A 26,692-nucleotide genomic window follows, 5' to 3' on the forward strand; every position below is an offset into this window, starting at 1 on the left:
GCCGACGTATTAGCCGAGGTGCCACGTGTCGTGGTAGCTGTGCCGAGGTTATTTTGGCGATGCCGAGGTTATCTCCGAAGATATCGGAATCCGAGATAAGCGGATAAGGGACAAAAGTCCTAGATAAAAGAGAAGACTTTGCTAAGATAAGGATAAAGCTCTTAGGGAGTTTATCTTTATCTCTTGAGGAATCCAAAGTAAGTACTAAATTGGAGTCCATAGAAGTCAGGCTTCTAGTAGGACTTGAATTAAGTAAACTATAAAAGAGAGGCACCCCCATGGGTCTAAGGTACGCAGTTTTATACTCAAGCTTGTGAATTTAACATTTGATTATCTTTGAGAGACATACTGACTTGATCGTCGGAGTGTCCCCGGGTGGAAGAGCCACCGCCGGAGCCTTTTCTTTCTGTTGCAGGTTCGCTGAAGCCATCTATTCTGCCAGTACTCTCCAACTGATTACTAGGTGGGCAGTGTGGTCGAAAAATCACTCACACAAGTAAATTATATAAGTAGTTCTTATATTTGGTTATTTGTATCATTTTAATTTTTATAATTTTAATTGATTCAATTTTAATTCTTAATTTTAAATTTTATCTCAATTTGATCCAATTAATAATACCGTTAGGATTTTTGACGAAAAGCGATCACTAAGTTAGTTTAGGTTAAGTTATGAATTGATCAAATTTATAATTTTATCCCTAAAAACATGACACGTGCTATTTATGTACATATTTTTCATAAAAAATACTAACAATTGGAATCAATTGGATTAATTTGAGACCAAATAAAAAATTTAAAATCAAAATTGGGTCAATTGAAATTATAGCCTATGTTTGGAAAGTGGTTTTTAAGGCTTTTTTTTTTGCTAAAATAGCCACAAAAAACAAAATATGTTTTTTAGTCCAATAAGACAAAACATCACATCCAATCTATAATCATTATATTTTTTCTCTCACAAAAAAGTCAAAAGAGCCAAAAGCCTTTTCCAAACCAGGCTTTTTAACCTCAGGCTAAAATAATCAAAAAAATTGAAAAGTCAACACACTTCCCAAACGAAACTTAAAATGACACAAGAGTTTGGTTAACATTTTTCAAATATATTTTGAATTTTATGTGTTTCTTTTGTCTTTGGTAAAGTTTTTAAATGTCTTAAGTTTTTTTTTTATTTTTTATTTTAGATTCATTTAATCTATATACATTTTAAAAACAAGACATTTGTGAAATTTTTATTTTAAAAAAATTACTAAATGTAAAAAATTTAAAAATTTAGTACATTTTCACAAATATTTTACTTTGTAGGTGCATCTTAAAAAATGACTAAAATATTATTAAAAAAATTCACTAAAAGACAATAAAACGCAAAAAATAAAAAATAAAAAATCTCAAAAATTATTTTTAAAAATTCAAAACCAAACAGAGTGAATGTTATTTAGTATAATTTTTTTGTTTTATTTAGAATTTGTAGTTTTTAAGCTTGTAAGATGACCCATCTATAAAATTTCTAGAGTCGTCACTACAAATATGGACACGTGTCATGTTTTCATAAGTAAAATTATAAATTTAATTAATTCATTAATAATTTTCCTTCAAAAATTCAATTGTAGTCACAATTAGTTCAACTGACTACAATGTTGTTAGTATTTTTTGGTATTTTTTCTTGGTAATTTTAAGGAATGGGGGGAGGCTAAAACAAAGGATATTAAGGAGGTTTGTCCTCACAGTTGCCGGATCTCATGCCTGAAGGACCAGTGTTAGGAAAATGCTAGAGGTCTCAAATTTTCTTCCAAATAAATGACTAAATGTCTCACATGGGTGTGGGGCCTACAAAATTGCGGACCCCACACCCATGTGACACATTTGGTCATTTGTTTGGTAGAAAATTTGGTGTCCATAGCATTACTCCCAGTGTTATTACCACATGAAAGCCTCGGAATCTCTCTAGGGCCCGTTTGTTTTGGGTTATAGTAAGGGGATTAGGATTACTAGTACCTTGAGATTAGTATATGGGGTATTTGTTTTGAGAGATAGCCTTGGGACTATTAATACCTTGGGACTAACTAATACCTTGTTTGTTTTGAGAGATAGGGAGGGTATTATTAATACCTTGAGGCCATGTTTGTTTGGGCGGACTGGATTAGCATTCCCATGACTAATAGTCTTAGGATTACGAATTCGTTGGATTATGTATCCTATCTTAACTAATAGTCAAATTTAAAATAATTAGTCCGTACTTCAATTATTTAATCAAACATCGGATTAGTAATTTTATTGGACTATTAGTCCAATCCCAAGCTCATGTCCATCCAAACAAACATGACCTGATATTACTAATACCCTTGGGGAGGGGATTCATAGTGAGGAGGTAGAGATGGTATTAGAAAAATAGTGAGGGGATTAGAAATTTTTTTATTTTTTTTATTTTTTATATATTGGAAATTTTTTTTAAAATATAATTTTTAATTTTTTATATTTTTTTATTTATTTTATTATTTTATATAAAAATAATTTAACAATTCCTCACTACTAATCCCCTCACTATCAATCCCCTCACTACTAATCCCCTCACTATCAATCCCCTTACTAACAATCCCCTCATTATTAATCCCCTCACTATCAATCCCCTCCATTCTATCTCTGAAAACAAACGACCCTCACTAACAATCCCCTCACTATTAATCCCTTCACTATCAATCCCCTCCATTCCATCTCTGGAAACAAACGGGCCTAGATGAATTTCTTAAAGTCGAAGACACGGAAGACATGATGGTGTCGTGTGCACACCAGCTTAAAATCGAATCCACGTCGTGTGCACTAGAGCTTAAATTCCCATGGGAAAATTGGAGAATGGGGCATCGTACCAGAACCAACTCCGACTTCGGTATGGCTTCGCTTAACTCTCTTCTCTCTCGTGTTCCTGACTTAAAAGGCTGATGATAGAACTTTCGAAATAAAAATATAAAAATAAATTACATTAGTAATACTTATATTTTGACCATTATGTTGTTTTGATCTCTATAATTTTAATTTATTAAATTTTGATAATAAATTTATAATTTTGTCACAATTTAGTTCATGACTACAATTGATAGTATTTTTTAATGGAAAATGAGCACATAAGGGCATGTGTTATGCTTTTCATTAGGAAAATGATAAATTTGTTCAACTCATTAATAATTTTCCTTCAAAAATTTAAAATTAAAGGTAAAAATCAAGCTAATTAAAATTATAAGAATCAAAATTATACAATAGACAAATACAAGAACTACCGATATAATTTGTCCGCCATCCCAAAAAAAAGAAAAAGAAGAATATATGTTAGAGACTCACAATTTAAAATTCATAAATCAATCATAATGACAGGTTTAGTGTAACTTATTATAAATTAAAAATCGATACTAAGACAATAAAAAGTAAAACATTCCCTTAGCTAACTCTCAAATAATCGACTTACTTAAATTATTTATATTTAATAAGCTGTAAACAGATACTATACTAAATAGTTTAGCATAGACTCCAAATAAAATAAGCTATATAAATAGTATAAATAGTTCAAATAAGTTGCAACAAACAATCCCAATAATATGACAAGGTTGAATTTATGACAAATCACAAATCGACACGTAACCTGTCATATCATTATGAATAAAATTAGAAGAAAAAAAAATAAGAAAAATTTACATGATCGGATTTGTGACAAATTTTTCAACTATAAAAATGTGGTCATCCGAAATTTACAGCTAGTAGAGTTGGCTACTATTGATGCACCAGGGTTTAAGTTTTACTATTGATAACATTTTGAAAATTTACCAAAAAATTTTAAAGTATCATGTGACATTATTTATGTAATACTTTTGATTAATAAAAAATTGCAATGCAAATTAAGTGTGTCATTTTTTGTCTCATAACTAGATAACAAGGATAGTTAATACGGAAACTTACTTGTAGGCCTTAATATGTAGACTTATTATCCAATAGGTCATATGATAATTAATGACTTTTTTTATCAAAAATTATTAAAAAATGTTACTAATTATTAATTTTAGCGACAGTTTAAAAATTGTCACAAAAAATATCACTAATTATAAGTTTTAGCGACAGTTTAAAAAATTCATTACAAAAAAAAATTACTACTTGTAAGATTTAGAGACAATTTATAAAAATTGTGACAAAAAATTCATTAATTGTCAATTTTTAGCGACATGCAAAAAAAATTACAAAAATTTTTAGCGACAATTTTATTAAGATTTATTTTCAATAGGACTTGATGAAAATTAAATCTAACTACTATGAATTATTGATAATTTATCCAAATTAATATTATTCTACCCCTAAATTTTTTTTTTGTTACATCATTAGTTAGAGCATGATGTCAATAAAGTCACAAGATGAGGGGATCACCCAATAATTATCGCCAAACTCCCATCTTCCCATGTCACAGCATCCAATGTACAAAAGTAAAGAAATAAAGAAATTGTTACATAAATACAAGTGAACTAGTTTCAACTCTTACTATGCATTGTTTTTATTTAAAAATTTTAAATTTATAATTAAACATCATATTTTCATATTTAAAAAGAAAAATATTTTTAAATAATAAATATGAATGTAGATACTAAGTACATATGTAGTTGAAGTATATAGGTATTTTTAATTTTTTCTTTAAATAAAAAAAATTACATGTCAAAAAATAAAAATTATAAAAATAGTTTAAATTACACTTTTTTATTATCTCAAATAAAAATTATGAAATAAATTACAACTTTAATACTTTACATATTTAAATAAATAATTTAAATTATTCAATACCTTTTAGCATATCAAGTTTTTTTTGTTTTTTTTTGTTTTTTTTTTGAATTTCCTTAAAAATTATATGTCAAACATAAAATATTTTATTAGCAGGTGATTCAACTTTTTGTGCTCCCAAAATAATCATAATATTGTATTTTATGAGTGGAATTCAATAATTTGTTCTAACTCATAGTGATTTTAAGATAGATTTGATAAATTAAAATCATTTTAATATAAATAAAAAAATTATTTTAATTGCAATCATTATACATTATGTTTTTCAATTAAGAACCTTTTAGATGCCATAAAAAGTTCATAAATTTAAATATAACAAAAATATCCCATTTAAAATAAGATAAAACTTCAATAATATTGATTTAAGAAGAATGTCTTATTATTAAGTTATTGTTTAGTAGTAATGAAAACAATCTAACATAAGAATATTTATTAGAAAATACTTTTAAATTAGTCAAAAGAAAATGTAGTATCTCGTAAAATTACTTACAAAATCCCAGCAAAAAACAAAATGAGTTACAAAATATAATTTTGTAAAGAAATTTTTTTGATTATATTTATTTGTTAAGTTTATTCATGTACTTGTATAGGAAGACTGGCAATTCCACCCCCCATCCTCTTTTTCTTTTTCTTTTCTTTTTTTTTTTGTCTTTATCATATTTTTGCAAAGTATTTCAAATTCGCAATTTTCTTCTACATATTATTAAAATTAATAAACATAAATTTATATAGTGGAATAATTAAAAAAAACATAGATACAAAATAATGCATTTATAAAGGAAATAAAAAAAATCATAAGAAAAATAGAAGGGAAGAGAAAGAGATGAGAAAAAAAAAATGCAAGAGGATGAGGAAAGGCTTAAAAGATATAAAGCCCTTCTTTTAATTATAGGATTGACACTTGGCAAAATTTTAAGAGGTTAAAAGTGACTCATGGCACATTTCTAAAACTTCCTTAAAAAAAAAAAGACTCCTATTTAGGTGCCGTTTGGAAGAGTTCATTTGGACTCTTTTAGCTCTTTGAGTTATAAAGACAGAATAGGCTATTTGAGTCACAACAAACAAAACATCACATCTAACTCATAATCATTACACTCTTCTCTCACAAAAAAAGTCAAAAAGCTAAAAAGCTCTTCCCAAACCAAGCTTTTGAGCCCAGACTCAAATAGCCAAAAAAGTTAAAAAGCTAAAAAGTCAACCTACTTCTCAAACGGAGGCTTAATTATATATGTACTAGTTTTCTATATGTGCTATGCATAGGTTGTGTTCGAATCTTGATTTCATACAAATTAAACCCCAGCATTGCAATTTGTATCGTACATATCATTTTGTGGTAAGTTAACCCTAGCATTGCAATTTATAAATAGATTAGTTGAAATTAGCTTTAAACTATGAAAATATTATATTAGTAAGTAAATCAATCTTAATTTTCTATATAGCCATAACATTGCAATTTGCAAATTAATTTAATTTAATTTTTTTCTTAACACGTTGGCGTAACTCAGAGTGATTAAAATAAATTTTAAAAATTAAATTTAATATTTTATCATATTTACAATCACTAATATCCTTTTCAAATAAAGAGACTATTTTAGATTTCATATTAAATTTTATACGTTTAGAATTATCAATTTTTCCCCCTCTGTTTTGCTAATTATACATAATAAAGGTTATACAAGATGTTTAGATTAAATTATACTTTTTTTTTGGCTTGTGAACTCTTTATTAATAGATGTATCGTCTTATGAACCATTCTATAGTACTATAATTAAGTTCCCTAATCAAATTGTGCTCTTAAAATTCAAAAGTCAATTTTTCATGTGACCCAAAAAATAAAATTCAAAAAATTTAACAATTTAAAGCATACCGTGAGTACTATGGCCTATCCATGTAAATCAAATCAATCACTATAAGTTTGCTAGAAATGTCTCCTCATAACATTTAGTAACTCACCGGGTTTGGAAGTAATGCATGAATGTTGCATTATTTCGAATCTTCTGTAATGAATTATAACAAACTTCATAATGTTAACGAAGAATGATAAAATTAAACTCCAACTTAATACAAAAGTAATTGTACTTTATATTATTTGAAAGCTTAAAAAATTATCAAAGTTTTAAATTTATAACATTAATTGATAATCAATTATTAAAGAACTTGATCAAATTAAAATATATAGTTTTTTTTAGTAAAAAATTATGCTACAAATAGAATTTGCCTCGTGTCTAGAATCAGAAAATGACATAAAATTAAGATTACAGGTAACATTACTAAAAAGCCGTAGGTTCTTTTTGCAGCTTGCTCTTGAGGGAAAATTAAAAAGAACAACAAATTCTTTATCCTTTCCAATTTTATTTATTTATTTATTTATTTTCATAGGAGTGATCATTGATTTAATAGTAAAATCTTAACCTAATAACCTTGAGGTTATGGGTTTAAGTATCAAGTCAACCACTTTGTGTACTATACCAAAGGTTAGGTATGTACCTAATCTTTTCTATCCCGAACACACATTAATATGTACTAATTAGATATTGTTTTTATTTATTTATTTTTATAGCTTTCATTATTAATTTTAAAATGATATTTTATTAATAACAATATAACATTACATGGAAAAAAAAAAATCTAAAGGACCAGTCAACAAGCCCAAAGCAAAAGGAAAACAAAGCACAAAGTTTCAATGAAACTAATCCTTAAATTAAAACCATTCCATTCCTTAAAAGACTTGACTAAAAATTTAATATCTTAATTAGTGAATATTAAGTGTAACAGTTTTCCAAATCTCTCTCGATGCACGCCAACTTTATGTACTTTTAATTTCATGTTATTAATGAATTTTTTCTTCGCTGATCTAAAAAAAAAAAAGTGTAACAGTTATATCATGTGATGGAATGATTATTTAATAAATAATTTTAATTTGCATTATGGATTGTTACATTGTTGAATTAGTAGGATATATATATCATTACAACATATAAAAGTTTTAGGGAACAATGGTATGTGTTTTGTTAATGAATATCTTAACTATCTTAATAGTTTCACAAGCTTTTAATATCTTTAATTAGTGAATATTAAGTTTAAATGTCAATGATTCTACCATGCTACCATACTACCATATTGTATCATCACAAACGAATAGTTCATTGATATGTGTAATTTAATATTTTTTAAAATTAAAAACAAAAATAGATTGAGATTTCAAGCTTTAAAGAAGTCACAACATCATATATATAATTAGTGATTTCCTCTTTGTTACGTGGCACATTCTAAAAACTTACTTTTTAAATAAAAAAAATTATATCAACATGCTTTTTTTATTTACATATAAAGTTCTATACAAATTCAATTCCAATTATAATAACTAATTTTATACGGACTCTATTTGAGAAATACTTATTTTCATATATTTTTCATTGTGTATTTAGTTTTGTCGTTGTCAAATTTCTTTTATATAGTTGATATTTTAATTTAATTATTATGATATTTGAAAAAAAAAATTATCTCGATATACAAATAAATAAATAAGACAGAATATACTTAATTATGTGCATTGCAAAGATCAAATTAATTTTCTTTTATATTTTTTTATTTTTTCTGTCTTATTGATGTCTTAATATTAATTTATATTTAATTTTTTTATTTAACATGAAATTATTTATTACAAAACATTTATATTTAATTTAAATTTTATATACCTATATACAATATGTATAAGTAATTCAAAAAGAATATTAAAGAAAAAAATTAATACTTAATTTATATATTTTCTTCTTAATCTAATCACAACATATTTATATTTAATCTTTTAAATAAATTTTGTGCAGTTCTATTTCTACATATTTTTATCTTTCAAATAAATATAAAAATAAAAATAAAAATTAAATTAAATAATTAAAATTACTTTTAGTTTTATTTACTAATTCTCCTTCTAATTTAACTATTATTTTTAATATCAAAATAAGTGTTTATTTTATGATTTTATAATTTAATATATATCATATAAAATTATTATATAATAATTACACTTTTATAGCACAATAAAATTAAAACTATCAAAATAAACAAATAATTTAACTAAAATATTAAGACTCAAAATTAATTTTTTATTTTAAAAATAAATTTTCATGCATGTATGAAAATTTATTTTACTTATATTAGTTATCTACTCATTTACTCAACGAAAATGAAAATTTACTTATATTACTTATATTAGTTATCTACTTATTTACTTATATTGCTTATATTAGTTATCTGCTCAACGAAAATTTTCATACATGTACATGAGTTATCTACTCATTTTACTTATATTAAATAATAGTATAGATATATTTTTGTGAAAGGGAATTGTATATATTTTTGTGCATAAATCCCCAACAGACGAGGCATGTGCACCACAGTTGCTGGATTGCATAAAACGGCTTGTAAAAGGACAACTGGTTCCACATAAGCCTAACGACGACAACTTTTTTTTGTCGAATCTGAAGCGGAGGACATCAGTGTTGATGCCAGAAACAACACCGATTTGGGTAAGACTAATAATTTAAAGTTTTTATTTTTTATTTCTTTTTAATGGTCATTCTAAACTGTGTAGGAGGGCTATTCTATTGTTAGAGTGTTCATGCATATGACTGTGATATAGGGATCACAATATGAACTCGGCTCAATAGAAACTCGGATTGCTTCATCCCGATAAATAGAAATTTTCTCAAAAATTATTTCTTTTAGGGCCGGGACTGACATTGAAAAATATATCTCTGATGATTTTCGGGCCGGGAATAGGGATAGACTCTTCGACCCCGGCCCCACCCCGAAATTTTCCCGATGCATCCCGCGCCTCTATACCTCTTAGTTGTATTATATAAATATCTCTTTCACTCTTTGATCTTATCTTCTCTCTCTCAACTCTCTCACTGACTCTCAACTCTCTCACTCTCTAACTCTTATCTGCTCTCTCTCAACTCTCTCACTCTCTTCACTCTCTCACTCTCTCTCTCTCTCAACTCTCTCACAGTCACCGACACGGCAACATCACCACCACCACCGCTGGCCCCGACCCCCTTCTCTCTCTCTCTCTTCTACTCGTCTTGGTTTCTCTTTTTCTCTCTCTCCACTTTGTCTCTCTTTATTCTTGAGCAAAAGGTCCGTCTCTCTCTCACCATCACCGAACCCACCGCCACAGCCACCGTCGATCTCGCCATAGAGCCTGGTCATTGGCGTCGCTCAGATTTGTGCCAGACGATGGAGGTGTACTCAGATCTGTTATCTCTCTCTCTCTCTCTCTCTGATCTGATGTTGTTGATCTGTACTCAGATCTGTATTGTTGTTTATCTGTATTGTTCAGAATAATTTTTTTTAATTTGTGTTAATTATATATTGATCTGTTATATATTGAACAAAATTGATCTGTTAGATGTGTTATATATTGATCTGTATTGTTCAGATTAATTTTTTTTAATGTGTTAATTATATTTAATCTGTGTTAATTAGATCTGTTATATATTGATCTGTTAGATCTGTTATATATTGAACAAAATTGATTTGTTGATTTGTGATATATATTGATTAATCAGTGATTTGTTGAACAAAATTCAAAAAAAAACAAACAAACAAAAAAAAGCTCGGGGATATTTCGAGGTCGGGAAAACCCAATCCCCGTTAGGGAATGTGGACGGAAGAGTGATGGGTTCCCCCGCTGGGAATCGAGGGCGAGGGTGGGGATTTTTTAATCTTCGGGGATCGGGGACAGGAGTGTAGTCCCCGGCCCCGCCCCGGCCCGTTGCCATTCCTACTGTGACATCAAGAGTTTAAGTTTTAATTTTTTTTGATTTGTCTCATCGATTTTTATGTAAAAGTCTAAATTTTTTTGAAAAATTAAAAAATAAAACTTTATTAAAAATGAAAATAAGCACCTTAAAAAAAAAAAAAACCAACTAAAAAAGGAAAACTTAATTAAACATCTCTCTTCAACTTTTGATAGTAGGAGAAGTTCAATATATATTTTCTTATTAATTAAGATCACTCAATAATATTACTAGAGAAATTTTGATTTGTTAAAGAAAAAATTTCAAATTTTTCTATGAAAATGTTGAGGGACACCAATTAAACCAAACTAAACCTTAAGTCTCATCAAATGGGATCAGTTGCATAAATCATTTTTCTCCACTCGACTCTATTTAAGGCTATTTCGTTAGTCAAATTAAGAAGATTTATATCTCTATTTATTATACTAGTCCACGTCAATTTAGGCCTACCCCTTCCCCTAGCACTACCATCTACATTATTGTATCGTATCTCTTCACTACTATCTCAGTTGGTCTCCGTTATACATGACCAAACCATCTCAATATATTCTCTCTCAACTTATCTTTTATCGATACTACTCCTACTCATTCTCGAATATACTCATTCATAACTCTGTCTTTTCTAGTCTTGTCATACATCCACCTTAGCATTAACATCTCAGCAATACTCATCTTATCTACATGTTATTTCTTAGTTGCCTAACATTCTGTCCCATACAACATCGTTGGTCTAATAGCCATTCTATAGAACTTTATTTTTTAGTCTAGTAGGTACTCGTTTATCGTACAATACTTTAGATGCACTCCTCCACCTAAGTCACCCCGCCTTAATTCTATGGACCACATCCACTCTAATCTCTCCAGTCGTTGTGAGAATGTTTACTCTTAAGTAACGAAAATGTTCACTCTTAAGTAATTTTTGGTTCTCAATCTTCACTTATCCTCTGTTCCCATTGTAACTGTTATTAAAATTACACTCCATATAATATGTCTTAGTTTTGCTTATCCTAAATCCTTTTACATTTAAGTGTCTTTCTCCAAGTCTCCAACTTAGTGTTAACTCATTCTCTAATCTTATTCATTAATACGATATCATTATGAAAATATTACATGTCATTTATCTTATATAATCTTATTATTATCAACTTTAAACTAAAAACCCTTATAATAAAACCCAAACACCCACTTTAAATTGCTTGTTTAACAAGCACAAATAAAATAATGTGATGCACGAAAAAAAATAAAATAAAATAAAAATAAATTCAATACAACGGTGATACCACGTTATTGGTATCACCATCCAATAATTTTTCATCATTTACCTTCCTTGCATATGTGACAAGTTAGTTTTAGCTAAAAAGCAGGGATTCATCCCTTCTATATATAGTTTATTGTTTATTTATTGATGATATTATATTATCGGTATCACTATTGCTTTGAATTTTTACTCATGATATATAGTGATATAAAACGGTAGTAAAGAAAATTAAGCGGTATATAACATGCTTTGGATAATAACAAACCATTCACACAGGTCGTGACCAAGCGTCTTCTGAGCAAGCGATAACTTGTATTTATAAGGTCCCTGATGAGCTTCGTACACTAAAAGAGAGTGCGTACAAACCGCGTGTTGTTTCTATCGGACCAATTCACAACAATGACAAACGTCTTGATGCAATGGAGCAGATCAAATTGAGTTAAAAAGATTCATTTTGTTCCAAGTACATGTCCGAAACACAAAAGCAAAGTTGTTTGACTTCCACGGAACAACTTGAATTTGAAGCCAGAGTAAAAAATTGCTATGTAAACAAAATTGAACTCACAATAAAAGAAAACCAGCAGAATGATTCTTCTCCAAAAAACCTAGCTCAGATGATGTTTGATGATGGTTGCTTCATAATTGAACTTCTATTCAGGTCCTACTTTGCCAAAAAAAAATATGCAAAAGAAAAAAAAAAGAGAAAAAAAAAAAAAGAAAAACAATGGTGACCCAATTTTCGGCAACCCTGTGAGGTTTTGTGCCGTCCGACATGACTTGCTACTGCTAAAGAACCAAATTCCCTTCTTTGTTCTTGAAGAATTGTTCAAGTTTGTTATGCCAGGTATCCCAAATCCTTCTTTAAACAAACGTTATCTTATTCGGTATGTGCTTTCATTCTTTGGCAATATTTTGAGACACGGAGATGATACACTTGAAAAGAAGGGTGAACCCCATGATTATCATATCCTCAATGTTTTACACAAGTGCTACCTTCCTGTTTATGCTTCACCCGAAGAGGAAAAAGAGAAAACCAGATCCAGATTCCCGTCTGCATCAGACCTTGACTTGGCAGGAGTACAATTCTTGAAACGTGCTGGAGAAGACCTATTCGACGTTGATTTCGTTAAACCTCCAGGCCTTTTAGGGTGTTGTCGTAGAGCTCATTTTGAAATACCTACTTTGTCAATTTACGACGACACTGAGCCATTATTACGAAACCTCATTGCTTTCGAGCAATGTTGCCCTAATGTTCCACGTCACATCTCTTCGTATCCCTTCTTTATGCATACATTCATCAACTCTGCTGACAATGTTGAATTGCTTGAAAAGGCTAAAATCCTACATAACCATTTGGATACCAGCCAAGACGTCTCAGATCTCTTCAACAACATCTGCAAGGAAGTTGTCATGGGAAGGTTCTATTTTGAAAAAACATGTGAGGACGCTGGCAATCACTGTTGTAATCTTTGAGCTTTTGCACCATTTTTTCTCTCTCTTTTCCTTGTGTTTACCTGATGTTTTCAAAGTTCTTTGAGACCTTAAATATGTGATTTAAAGTCACAAAAAAGAGGAGGGGTTAGCCACCATTCCTTAGGCTTGTTGGTTGGTTGAAACCCCTTGGTTTTGTTCCACTTTTGCTCACTTTTTCCACCTCTGAAACTTGATTTTCTACACTATTTTTGTGTTGTTTCAATGCTTTTTAATGTGTTAAATTATGCTTTGAATATTATACTTTTGTTGTTGTAAGTCCTCATGGATTTGGTGTATAGGCCATAGCTTCCAATCCATTTGAGTTGATAGTCTTTTCTTTCTTTCTTTTTATATAGCTTTCATGTATATATTCACACCATTGTAATCATCCACATTTTCATTAGCACTCTGCAACCTTCCTCATTTCTTTGTTTCTTTTGATTAAAAGTTGTGTCAAACAAAAGATTGCCACTCAAGGCATAAGAAAGAGACCCCTCATGGTAAATAGTTTAATCTCTTCGGAGGTTCATTACCAGGGCATTACATATCTCTTATGCTATGCATGATCTCTTGTTTGACACCTCCCTTAATTGCCGATGCATTACTTCTAAGGGACTAATTTTCTAGTTAGACCCTTGGAAATCACAAAGGAAAGAGTCATTGTAACAACCCTCGTACTGTTTACTGATTTATGACCGATTGATTACCGTTAATCACCGATTACTGTTAAACGAAGCTGATAATGACTGATAACTAACTGATAATCGAACTGAATGAAATACTGAACCGACTGACTGAAGTTGAAACTGAATTGACTGAGTATATGTTAGTTAATTGCATTCTATCTGTTTGATTGTCTGATTATCTGTTCATGTTTATATGTTTAAACTGCTATTTGAAAGCCTTATCGGCGGCCGAACTAGAAACCGATTGATGTTACGTGACCCTCATATTTAATGTGATTTTATGGTATAAGTATCTGAAAATTGATTAGGTATGATTAAATTAGATTAAAATAAGCCAATTGAAGAGTTGGACTTAATTACCGTTTTGCCATTGAGTGGGCCACTATCTCACACACATACTTGAGCCAAGAACAACATTTCCTCAGCCATTTTCCTTCTCATTGCCGACCAAGAGGGAAGAGATGAGAGAGAGTGAGAGGAATTGAATTCTACCTTGGGTTTTGCTTGGAGAATTGAAGGAATTGAAGTATAGATTGCATATTTGAGCTCCTAGTCTTCTAATTCAAGCTCTAGGTAAGGATCTTATCTTCTTATTGATGCTATTGAACTATTTCTTGCATGGTTCATGCTTCATTGTAGAACTAAGTCATGATTTGGGTCATTAATGGTGAATTGAAGCTCATTTCTTGCATGCATGGTTGAATTAATGAGTTTTGAGTTGAATTCATGGTAAATGGTTACATGCATGTCCATGTTGTAAGAGTAGACCATGTTTTCATCTTGTTTTGAAAAGAATGAGCTCATTTGAACAAGCTTTGAAGCTTTGATTTGGTTTAAATCCTTGCATGTTTGCATGTTCTTCATATTCTTGAAAATGGGTTTGAATATGGTTCTAATTGACTCACCTTTGGGGCTTGAATTCATAAATGGAGCTTTGAAACTTGTTATACATTGAATTTAATGATGTTTTCCAGAATTTGGGCCCAAGAGGTCGAGTTTGGAGTGGTTGAATGCTTGGTTTGAGCTTGGGAGGCAAATCTGGAAATTCCAGATTTGGCTTCCTCGCTCGAGCGAAGGATTCCCCGCTCGAGCGAGCACCTTTGTCCAGGGCTCCGCTCGAGCGACCATCGAGCGACCATCGCGCGTAAAATTTCAGCATCCAGTACTTTTACTGTTTTGCAGACCGCTCGAGCGAAGGATTCCTCGCTCGAGCGAAGCCTTTGATTTTGGACTTACGCTCGAGCGTAGAAAGTCTCGCTCGAGCGAGGCTCCTATTTTCAGCAAACTTTGCGAAATGTTTTCTAAGTGTATTTTTGCATCCTCATCCCATCCTAGGCATTCTTAGGCCTAGTTTAAGGCACCTTGATGAGGATATCATTGTAGAACACACCAAGGCAAATTAGGGATTAAGTTATGAGATTTCCCAACTGTGTAGCTTAGTGTGTTCAACCTGTGAACTGTGTAGGGTTGGCAACTGGGGAGACACGCTCTAGCATACTGTAGCCCAGAACTCTGTGAGTAACAATTGTGTAAAGATATGTTCAACTGATTATCTTCTGAATACTGAACTGAACTGTTTACTGAACTGGTATTATTTACTGAATGAATGTATGTCCTTTATTTCTGAACTGTACTGTGGCATCCTTAGTATCTACGGTTTACTGTTACTGTTACTGTCACAGAGATCTCTGTCGGTTTCCTTGTGGAACCACTACTGTTTACTGACTGATGGCCATCATTACTGTTCGGTCTTTTAAGACCTACTGTTACTGTTATGCTAATGGATGTACCACATATGACTGTTTACTGTACTGAGCAACTGAATTACTGATTGAAATGAACTGTTTTCATTACTGTAAGGACATTCATTCTAAACCCCTTTACGCTTTATGTTATTCACTGGGCTTTAGCTCACTGCTCATATATATATGTAGGTGTACAGGCACCAGACCGCAGCTAGAGGCGTCAGGGTTACTCCAGTTTTGTCAAGCCAGCCTTTGTGCCTCACTGCGAGGTTCCGAGCCTACTGTTAAGGCTTAGGGGTGTTTTAGAATTTCCCCCTTTTTTGTACTGTTTCACTGTTTTGTATAGACTGACTGTTTACTGTACTGTTATACAGGGATTAGGTCCCTGTACTGTGTGACTGTTAATTTTGTATACTGTGTTGTACAGACGGAATGTTTTCTGTACTGTTATGTGGGGTTGAGTCCCTAGTTAAGTGGATGTGAATATTGTGTATACTATTCTGTACTGTTTTTGTATAATGTATGAAAAGCCTTTTTGCATACAGACTGTCACAGCTCAATGGACACTATTTATTTACTGTATTGGCTTCCGCCAGGCCCTGTACTCTGTTTCACTGTATTACTGTTCAGCAGGCCTTCGGTAATCTCGGATTACTGGCCGGTTACGGTGCTAAACCCATAGGGCCGGGTTTGGGTCGTGACAGAGTGGTATCAGAGCGATACTTATCACGAGTTATACCGCACACACGTGTCCAAATGAGCTATAGGGGGTCCTAGAAAAAGTAATTAGGACATCTCATGAACTTGAAAAGTGTGTGGCTATGTTATGACTGAATATCTGTTAATGTGTTAAACTATGAAACAAATGATTGCTTATGTTTAAAACTGTTATAACTGCTTATAGTGAAATGGACAATGCAAATGAACCTGAGTCCTCATCTACTGAGGCAAGAATGGAAAGAATGGAAAGAATGATAGAACTGATAACTGCTAGACTGGAACAACAACAGGACCAACAGCCCCCTCCTCCTCCTCCTCCTCCGGTACAGCCGGAACCTAATGCGAATGCGGATGATGGGGATATTATTGCTCTCACCCATAAATTCAGTAAGATGAAACCGCCATCCTTCCAGGGAGGCCTTGAACCGTTAAAAGCTGAAGCGTGGGTGCTTGAGACAGAGAAATTATTTGAGGTGTTCCCGTGCTCTGAAGCGAATAAAGTACTGTTAGCTACCTTCACCTTACAAGAAGAAGCTAGAAGGTGGTGGATGTTAATCCGTGAAACAAACACTGTTATGACTTGGGCTCAGTTCAAGGAGTCCTTCTTTGAAAAGTACTTCCCTCAGTGTGTCAGGGATAGAAAAGTGACCGAATTTGAACAGCTGAAGCAGGGCACAATGTCCGTTGCAGAATATGAAACCAAATTTACTGAACTTGCCCGTTATGCACCGCACATGGTGGATACTGAATATAAGAAGGCCAGAAAATTTGAAGGTGGCCTTAATGTGGCAATACTTGACCGGATAAATGTTTTGAAATTACCGACTTTTGTGGGTGTTCTCGACCGGGCATTGATGGCCGAGTCGAACATTGCAGCAGTGAAACAATCTGAAACACCAACGACTGAATGGCATGGAAAAAGGCAGAGTTTCAAATTTAAGAAAGGCAAGCACAACCCAGCCAACAAGAAACAGAATACGGGGTTGACAACTAGCCCCAGCCAAGGGAGTGGTTTCATACCACCCTGTTCTGAATGTGGCAAGAAGCACAAAGGGGTTTGCTACAGAATATCTGGAGCCTGTTACAGGTGTGGCAAGGTGGGCCACATGGTTAAAGACTGCCCCTCTGCTCCACAAGCCAGTGGTAAAGCTGCACCAAGCGCAGCAGTATCAAATGCTCCACCAAAGCCTAACCCTAAAGCTACCGGGAAAGAGCCTATGAGGCAAGGCCGAGTGTTCGCACTAGTACCGGGAGATGTGCAGAATACCGAGACCGTTGTGTCAGGTATTCTCTCTATCTGTACTCAAAATGCATATGTACTGATTGATTCGGGGTCTACGCATTCTTATGTATCATATGCTTTTTCACGGAAATTGGATAGACCCTTAGAACCCATGAACTATCTGCTAGCCGTATCATCACCCGTAGGGGGATCCATGACATGTGCTTATATGTACCCCGCATGTGAAATTATTGTTGGGGATATGCATCTGTTTATTGATTTACTGCCATTGAACATTGATCATTTTGACGTAATATTGGGGATGGATTGGTTACAAAAATATCATGCCACTATTGACTGTATGACCAAGCAAGTTGTTTTCCGTCCACCTGGTTTGCCTGAATTTGTGTTTAATGGGAGTGGAGTAGTACCTCCTCCGTATTTGATTTCGTCAGTGAAAGCTGTTAAATTAATTAGAAAGGGGTGTAAAGGATATCTGTGTTCTGTACTGACTGTGTCTACTGATGATAGTGTTAAAACTGATGTGAATTGTATTCCTATAGTCAGGGAATTTCCAGATGTTTTTCCAGATAATCTTCCAGGAGATTTGACTGATAGGGAGATTGAATTTACCGTTGATGTGGTTCCCGGAACACAACCAGTTTCTAAAGCTCCTTACAGAATGGCTCCAACTGAACTGAAGGAACTGAAAGTGCAATTGCAAGAACTGTTAGATAAAAAGTTCATCAGACCTAGCACTTCGCCATGGGGTGCTCCTGTTTTGTTTGTCAAGAAGAAAGATGGCTCACTGAGACTGTGCATTGACTACCGTGAACTGAATAAGGTAACTGTAAAGAACAAATACCCTTTGCCACGCATTGATGATTTATTTGATCAGTTACAGGGTGCACAAGTGTTTTCTAAGATTGATCTCAGATCGGGGTATCATCAACTGAAGGTTAAACCGGAAGACATTGATAAAACTGCTTTTAGAACAAGGTATGGACATTATGAATTTCTAGTTATGCCTTTTGGAGTCACGAACGCACCAGCTGCTTTTATGGACCTCATGAACAGAGTTTTTAAACCGTACCTTGATGACTTTATTGTTGTATTTATCGATGACATATTGATTTACTCCAAAAGTATAGAACAGCATGAACATCATCTGAGACTTGCCCTACAAACCTTAAGGGAACAGAAACTGTATGCTAAACTGTCTAAATGTGAATTTTGGCTTGACCATGTTATGTTTTTGGGGCATGTTGTTAGCAAAGATGGAATTTCTGTTGATCCGCAGAAAATTGAAGCTGTGGTGAACTGGCCTAGACCAACAAATGTGACTGAAGTCCGAAGCTTTTTGGGATTGGCTGGATATTACAGAAGATTTGTCAAAGATTTCTCCAAAATTGCCCTACCATTGACTCAGTTAACTCAAAAGGGGACATCATTTGACTGGACCGACCAAAGAGAATCTGCTTTCCAGGAGTTGAAAACTCGACTTGTGACTGCACCAGTTTTGACTTTACCCTCAGGTACGGATGGCTATACTGTATTTAGTGATGCTTCTAATAAGGGTTTGGGATGTGTTTTAATGCAGAATGGGAAGGTTATAGCTTATGCTTCCCGACAACTGAGACCACATGAAAAGAATTACCCGACCCATGATCTGGAACTTGCTGCAGTAGTATTTGCACTGAAAATTTGGCGTCACTACCTGTACGGGGTAACATGTGAAGTATATACCGACCACAAGAGCTTGAAGTATTTCTTCACACAGAAAGAACTGAATATGAGACAGCGGAGATGGCTAGAACTGATAAAGGATTACGACCTACAGATCTTGTACCACCCAGGAAAAGCCAATACCGTTGCCGATGCATTGAGCCGGAAATCGATTGGAAACTTAGCATGTTTGCTTACAGGACAGAAAGAGTTGCTTTGTGACCTTGAAAAATCTGAAATTGAAATTGTTTTACGGGAACAAGGTGGAACCTTAGCTGCTATTTCTGCTCAACCGGCACTGATTGAGGAAATTAAAGAGAAACAGCAACTGGACGATTTCTTGAAGAAGATCATCGAGGAAAGAGAATCTAAACCGAGACCGGGATTCAAATTTGAGAATAATGTACTGAAATTTCAAGAAAGACTGTGTGTACCGAATGATACTGAACTGAAAAGAAGAGTTCTGCAAGAAGGCCACAATTCGAAATTGTCTATCCATCCGGGGAATACGAAAATGTACCAAGATCTGAAACAGAATTTCTGGTGGCCGGGAATGAAGAAAGAAATTGCCGATTTTGTGTCCAAATGCCTTCATTGCCAACAGGTCAAAGCTGAACATCAACGACCTGCCGGATTATTGCAACCCCTACCCATACCAGAATGGAAATGGGAGCATATCACGATGGATTTTATCGTTGGGTTACCTCGCTCCAGAAAAGGTATGGATTCAATTTGGGTTATTGTTGATAGACTAACCAAATCTGCTCACTTCTTACCTGTCAAGACGATTTATAATGCTGACAAATTGGCTGTTATCTATATTGATGAAATCGTTAGACTGCATGGAGTGCCTGTGTCTATTGTTTCTGACAGGGATTCGAAGTTTACATCGAGGTTTTGGCAAAGCCTACAGACTGCATTGGGTACTGAATTGAGGCTGAGTAGTGCCTATCATCCTCAGACAGATGGCCAGTCTGAAAGGACCATCCAAACTCTGGAGGATCTACTGAGAATGTGTGTCCTTGATTTTCAGGGAGACTGGGAAAGCCATTTGCCCTTAGCTGAATTCGCCTACAACAACAGCTACCATTCGAGTATTGGTATGGCGCCTTTTGAGGCATTGTATGGCAGAAAATGTAGATCTCCAATTTGCTGGGCAGAAGTTGGAGATGGGCCTTTGCTTGGGCCCGAGATTGTATATGAAACAACTGAAAAAGTGAAACTGATACAGCAAAGATTGAAAACTGCACAGAGTAGACAGAAAAGTTATGCAGATGTCAGAAGACGGGACAGAGAGTATGAAGTGGGTGATCACGTTTTTGTGAAAGTGACACCAATGAAAGGCCAGACTCGTTTTGGAGTCAAAGGCAAGTTAGCACCGAGATACGTCGGACCTTATGAGATTATTGAGAAAATTAATCCGGTGGCGTATCAAGTTGCGCTCCCTCCTGAAATGGAACACATGCATAACGTCTTCCACATTTCTATGTTGAGAGACTATCTCCGGGATCCCTTCCATGTAATAGAGCCTACCCACGTAGTGTTGAGTGATGACTACACTTACGAGGAACGGCCTATACAGATTGTAAACCGACGGATCAAGAAACTGAGGAACAAAGAGATCCTGTTAGTGAAAGTTGACTGGCAGAACCATGGTGGCGTGTATGCCACTTGGGAAAGGGAAGATGACATGGCTAAACGATATCCTGAACTGTTTCCACTGAATCCTGTTTTCTTCCAGAATGAAGGTAACTCGAGTTTAGAGGACTAAACTCTTTATAAGGAGGGGAGACTGTAACAACCCTCGTACTGTTTACTGATTTATGACCGATTGATTACCGTTAATCACCGATTACTGTTAAACGAAGCTGATAATGACTGATAACTAACTGATAATCGAACTGAATGAAATACTGAACCGACTGACTGAAGTTGAAACTGAATTGACTGAGTATATGTTAGTTAATTGCATTCTATCTGTTTGATTGTCTGATTATCTGTTCATGTTTATATGTTTAAACTGCTATTTGAAGGCCTTATCGGCAGCCGAACTAGAAACCGATTGATGTTACGTGACCCTCATATTTAATGTGATTTTATGGTATAAGTATCTGAAAATTGATTAGGTATGATTAAATTAGATTAAAATAAGCCAATTGAAGAGTTGGACTTAATTACCGTTTTGCCATTGAGTGGGCCACTATCTCACACACATACTTGAGCCAAGAACAACATTTCCTCAGCCATTTTCCTTCTCATTGCCGACCAAGAGGGAAGAGAGGAGAGAGAGTGAGAGGAATTGAATTCTACCTTGGGTTTTGCTTGGAGAATTGAAGGAATTGAAGTATAGATTGCATATTTGAGCTCCTAGTCTTCTAATTCAAGCTCTAGGTAAGGATCTTATCTTCTTATTGATGCTATTGAACTAGTTCTTGCATGGTTCATGCTTCATTGTAGAACTAAGTCATGATTTGGGTCATTAATGGTGAATTGAAGCTCATTTCTTGCATGCATGGTTGAATTAATGAGTTTTGAGTTGAATTCATGGTAAATGGTTACATGCATGTCCATGTTGTAAGAGTAGACCATGTTTTCATCTTGTTTTGAAAAGAATGAGCTCATTTGAACAAGCTTTGAAGCTTTGATTTGGTTTAAATCCTTGCATGTTTGCATGTTCTTCATATTCTTGAAAATGGGTTTGAATATGGTTCTAATTGACTCACCTTTGGGGCTTGAATTCATAAATGGAGCTTTGAAACTTGTTATACATTGAATTTAATGATGTTTTCCAGAATTTGGGCCCAAGAGGTCGAGTTTGGAGTGGTTGAATGCTTGGTTTGAGCTTGGGAGGCAAATTTGGAAATTCCAGATTTGGCTTCCTCGCTCGAGCGAAGGATTCCCCGCTCGAGCGAGCACCTTTGTCCAGGGCTCCGCTCGAGCGACCATCGAGCGACCATCGCGCGTAAAATTTCAGCATCCAGTACTTTTACTGTTTTGCAGACCGCTCGAGCGAAGGATTCCTCGCTCGAGCGAAGCCTTTGATTTTGGACTTACGCTCGAGCGTAGAAAGTCTCGCTCGAGCGAGGCTCCTATTTTCAGCAAACTTTGCGAAATGTTTTCTAAGTGTATTTTTGCATCCTCATCCCATCCTAGGCATTCTTAGGCCTAGTTTAAGGCACCTTGATGAGGATATCATTGTAGAACACACCAAGGCAAATTAGGGATTAAGTTATGAGATTTCCCAACTGTGTAGCTTAGTGTGTTCAACCTGTGAACTGTGTAGGGTTGGCAACTGGGGAGACACGCTCTAGCATACTGTAGCCCAGAACTCTGTGAGTAACAATTGTGTAAAGATATGTTCAACTGATTATCTTCTGAATACTGAACTGAACTGTTTACTGAACTGGTATTATTTACTGAATGAATGTATGTCCTTTATTTCTGAACTGTACTGTGGCATCCTTAGTATCTACGGTTTACTGTTACTGTTACTGTCACAGAGATCTCTGTCGGTTTCCTTGTGGAACCACTACTGTTTACTGACTGATGGCCATCATTACTGTTCGGTCTTTTAAGACCTACTGTTACTGTTATGCTAATGGATGTACCACATATGACTGTTTACTGTACTGAGCAACTGAATTACTGATTGAAATGAACTGTTTTCATTACTGTAAGGACATTCATTCTAAACCCCTTTACGCTTTATGTTATTCACTGGGCTTTAGCTCACTGCTCATATATATATGTAGGTGTACAGGCACCAGACCGCAGCTAGAGGCGTCAGGGTTACTCCAGTTTTGTCAAGCCAGCCTTTGTGCCTCACTGCGAGGTTCCGAGCCTACTGTTAAGGCTTAGGGGTGTTTTAGAATTTCCCCCTTTTTTGTACTGTTTCACTGTTTTGTATAGACTGACTGTTTACTGTACTGTTATACAGGGATTAGGTCCCTGTACTGTGTGACTGTTAATTTTGTATACTGTGTTGTACAGACGGAATGTTTTCTGTACTGTTATGTGGGGTTGAGTCCCTAGTTAAGTGGATGTGAATATTGTGTATACTGTTCTGTACTGTTTTTGTATAATGTATGAAAAGCCTTTTTGCATACAGACTGTCACAGCTCAATGGACACTATTTATTTACTGTATTGGCTTCCGCCAGGCCCTGTACTCTGTTTCACTGTATTACTGTTCAGCAGGCCTTCGGTAATCTCGGATTACTGGCCGGTTACGGTGCTAAACCCATAGGGCCGGGTTTGGGTCGTGACAGTCATTATAGCTCATTATTGGGCTTGGATTTGGAATCCTTATCGCCAGTTTCGGGATTGACTCCAAATTCATTATCGCTTGTAAATAAGTTTGATTCCTCCTTTGTAGTTTCCCCCATAGAAAAGGGCTAGAAAAGCTCATTTCTCGGGTCAAGTCATGCTTGTTATTCTTTATTGCTTTGGACTTAGTGGAAATAATCATCACCTTTGGACAAAAAGGAAGAAAATATAAGAAAAATGGAAAGGTAAAGTAAAAAATCTTAAAAAATTGAAGTAAAAGAGGTAAAAGATAATAAAATTTGGTTAGGTTTAGTCGGACGTTATACTAAACCTATTGCATCTTGAATCATCGCATACTATTTCAATGATGTTTAATGATTCATGAAGCAAGTCTACCTCCTCCCTTGAGGTAACTCCATGATAGGGAGGAGGTATTCTCTATCTTTGGTTCCATTTTATTGAGCTCTTGTCCTATCATTTCTAAGATCATCACGCAAAAAATTTGCGATAATTGATGATTTGATAATCGAATCTATTCCTCTCTTGATCATCTTCATGATAGGGAAGGGCAGAGAGGACAAACATTCTTGAAAACACTTTGTTTTTGTTCTGTTTCAACTTTGTTGTAGCAAGGTATTCCCCAGAAGTAGTGGCCGATCGGCCATCATTATGTACAACCGATCACTCTCTTAGGCCGGCCGGCCACCTATTTTGTACATACAATGACATTTTTATAACAAAACAGAGTAGAATTTGAGGCCAAAATAGAATAATTTTCTGATTGCAAATAGAGCATATTCTGGCAGCAAACAGAGAGGTTTCCGGAGGATGTTCTTGGTTGTATGCATGCGGTTCCTTGCCTCCCATTTGAATCCATTAGATTAATAACTTTTAAATTCGTATGTTGTAATTTAATTAGTTGCTTTGCTTTCGTTTGGAATTGTAATAATTAATTAATTTAGTTTATTCAATTGTGTTGTAATAATTAGTTAATTAGGACATTCATTCGGACCCTCTTGAGGGCAAATTTGTAATATTTGTATGTCTTATAACTCCCATTTCTTTCTACCTTTCACTTAAATGTTTGCCGTGGTAGTATCATGTTTTTGTTTCATATCATTGCCATGCGTTGTATCCATTTTTGCATGCATTAAGTTTGGTTCATCATTCTAATATTATTATCATTTCCTACTTGCTTGAATACGTGCGTTGCGCATGCTTTGAGTTGATCCATATGACATGTTAAAAAATCCGAACTTAGTAGTTACATTTTGTATGTGTTGCATTAGTTACCTTGCATATTTAGAACCATACATTTTTCTAATTATTTTATTTTCTTTGGCTTGCCTCGGTTGAGTACTAGGTGAGCATTTTTGTTTTAGCATATTACATGTGTGTTTGTGTTGTCTTATCAAGCATACTACGGCTAAGTGTTTATTTGAAATTTCTCTTTGAATACCTGTGGATGAAGGCTATTTCGTTTAGATTGGAATGATTTTGATTAATGTACATATGAGCTTATTGTTCATTCAAGTAGCATATATTCAAAACTCTTTTCAAACAAACATGAAATCAAAGCATTCCAAAGTAAGTGACGTGGTCTATACTTGTGTGCCTCACATAGTAATGTTAGTATAATAATCAGAACATGAGTACATAATGTACATAAAAATCACATCATGATTAGTAGAGGCCGATTTTTGATCGGATGAGTGGGGTGTTCAATTCATGACCTTCTGCTCTTATATCTAAGTCCCCGAGCCAAGACACTTTGGTTATGACAGACAAGTAGCCTTTGGCAAGAGTCGTGAGTTTCTTAAATTTCTGAAAATATTTAGGTGGCAACTCTAAAATCTGGCAATGCAATCCATTTTTGGCATCTCTGATGATTAATCAATTTTCTAAGATTTATTGGATTTTGACTCTCGTTTGTATTTTTCTACTTCAGATTGCATTTGTAAAACTATATTCAAAACCACGAGAGTCCGAACTATAAGGCGATCGAATCCGAGAAGACTAAACCCCTCTGAAAAGTACAAAAAACCAGCTACAGCCCCCTTCCAGTACCCCTCATTTTTCGTTGCTACTCTATTATAAAAAAAAAATAAAATAATAATAATAATTTGCAACGGCAAGTAAACTTTTTGTGATGTTTGAAACCGTCACAAAAGGACGGATATTTAGGGCTGGTTTGGCATAACCTAAATAATTTAAAAGGTCAAAAAGTCATTAAAAAAATAAAAAAGTCCATACTATTTACCTCTTTTTTTGTGGAAAATCTGTCAATTAAAAAAAAAAAAAAAAAACAGTGCTGCACAAAATCGTGCAGTCACAACTTCGTAATTCGAAAAGAAAACGTGGCACACTTGTAGCCACACATTCCAATAAAATAAAAGATAAAAAAAAAATTCAAAAACTTGGTGGTTGAACGAAATAACTGCTTGTGTCAGCGAGGGTAATTTCTTAATTTTGTAATTTTATACAATATTTTAATACACTTTTTTCATAAAAAATTAAAAAATTATCTCAAATCACTATCTTTTTTCTTCTATTTTTTAATTTAAAAAATCAAAAAATACACTCATTTTAAAACATTCAAAACAACGCCTTAATTGTTTAGCATTACCCTCTGCCAACCTTTGGTGGTTGAGTGAAAGGACTTGGCTTTTAACAATAGGCGACAAAATTTTGGTGGTTGAACGAAATAACTTGAAATAGCATTTACCTTTTCCGAACTTTGGTAGCTGAGTGAAAGGACTTGGCTTTTAACAATAGGCGACAAAACTTGGTGGTTGAACGAAATAACTGGACTTTCAAGTTGATGGGTTGATTTTTCACATTGAGAAACGGGTGTTTTAAAATTATTTTTTTAGATGTGCTTTCTAAATTTAATTATATATAAAAAAATAATTAATTAATTATTAGAAAAGATATAAAAGAGAATGTTGTTAAGTATTATAAGTCAACTATGAATATATGTTTCCACAATTG

At 33.9% G+C, this 26,692-nt stretch overlaps 1 long non-coding RNA gene across 2 annotated transcripts; it reads left to right on the forward strand.

The window, feature by feature from the left end:
• The first annotated feature begins 2,738 nt into the window (after positions 1-2,738).
• Positions 2,739-13,741, forward strand: LOC145792608 (uncharacterized). Of its 2 annotated transcripts, none has more exons than XR_014332133.1 (3): positions 2,739-2,878; positions 9,184-9,332; positions 9,398-13,741. It is a non-coding gene; the product is annotated as an uncharacterized LOC145792608 (long non-coding RNA). The 2 variants fall into 2 exon arrangements; XR_014332132.1 differs by having other exon boundaries at positions 12,142-13,741.
• The last annotated feature ends 12,951 nt before the right edge of the window (positions 13,742-26,692 follow it).

The sequence above is a fragment of the Camellia sinensis genome, chromosome 6 (genome assembly GCF_055761805.1).
Source record: "Camellia sinensis isolate YWXY chromosome 6, ASM5576180v1, whole genome shotgun sequence".
In the NCBI taxonomy this organism is placed as follows: Eukaryota; Viridiplantae; Streptophyta; class Magnoliopsida; order Ericales; family Theaceae; genus Camellia; species Camellia sinensis.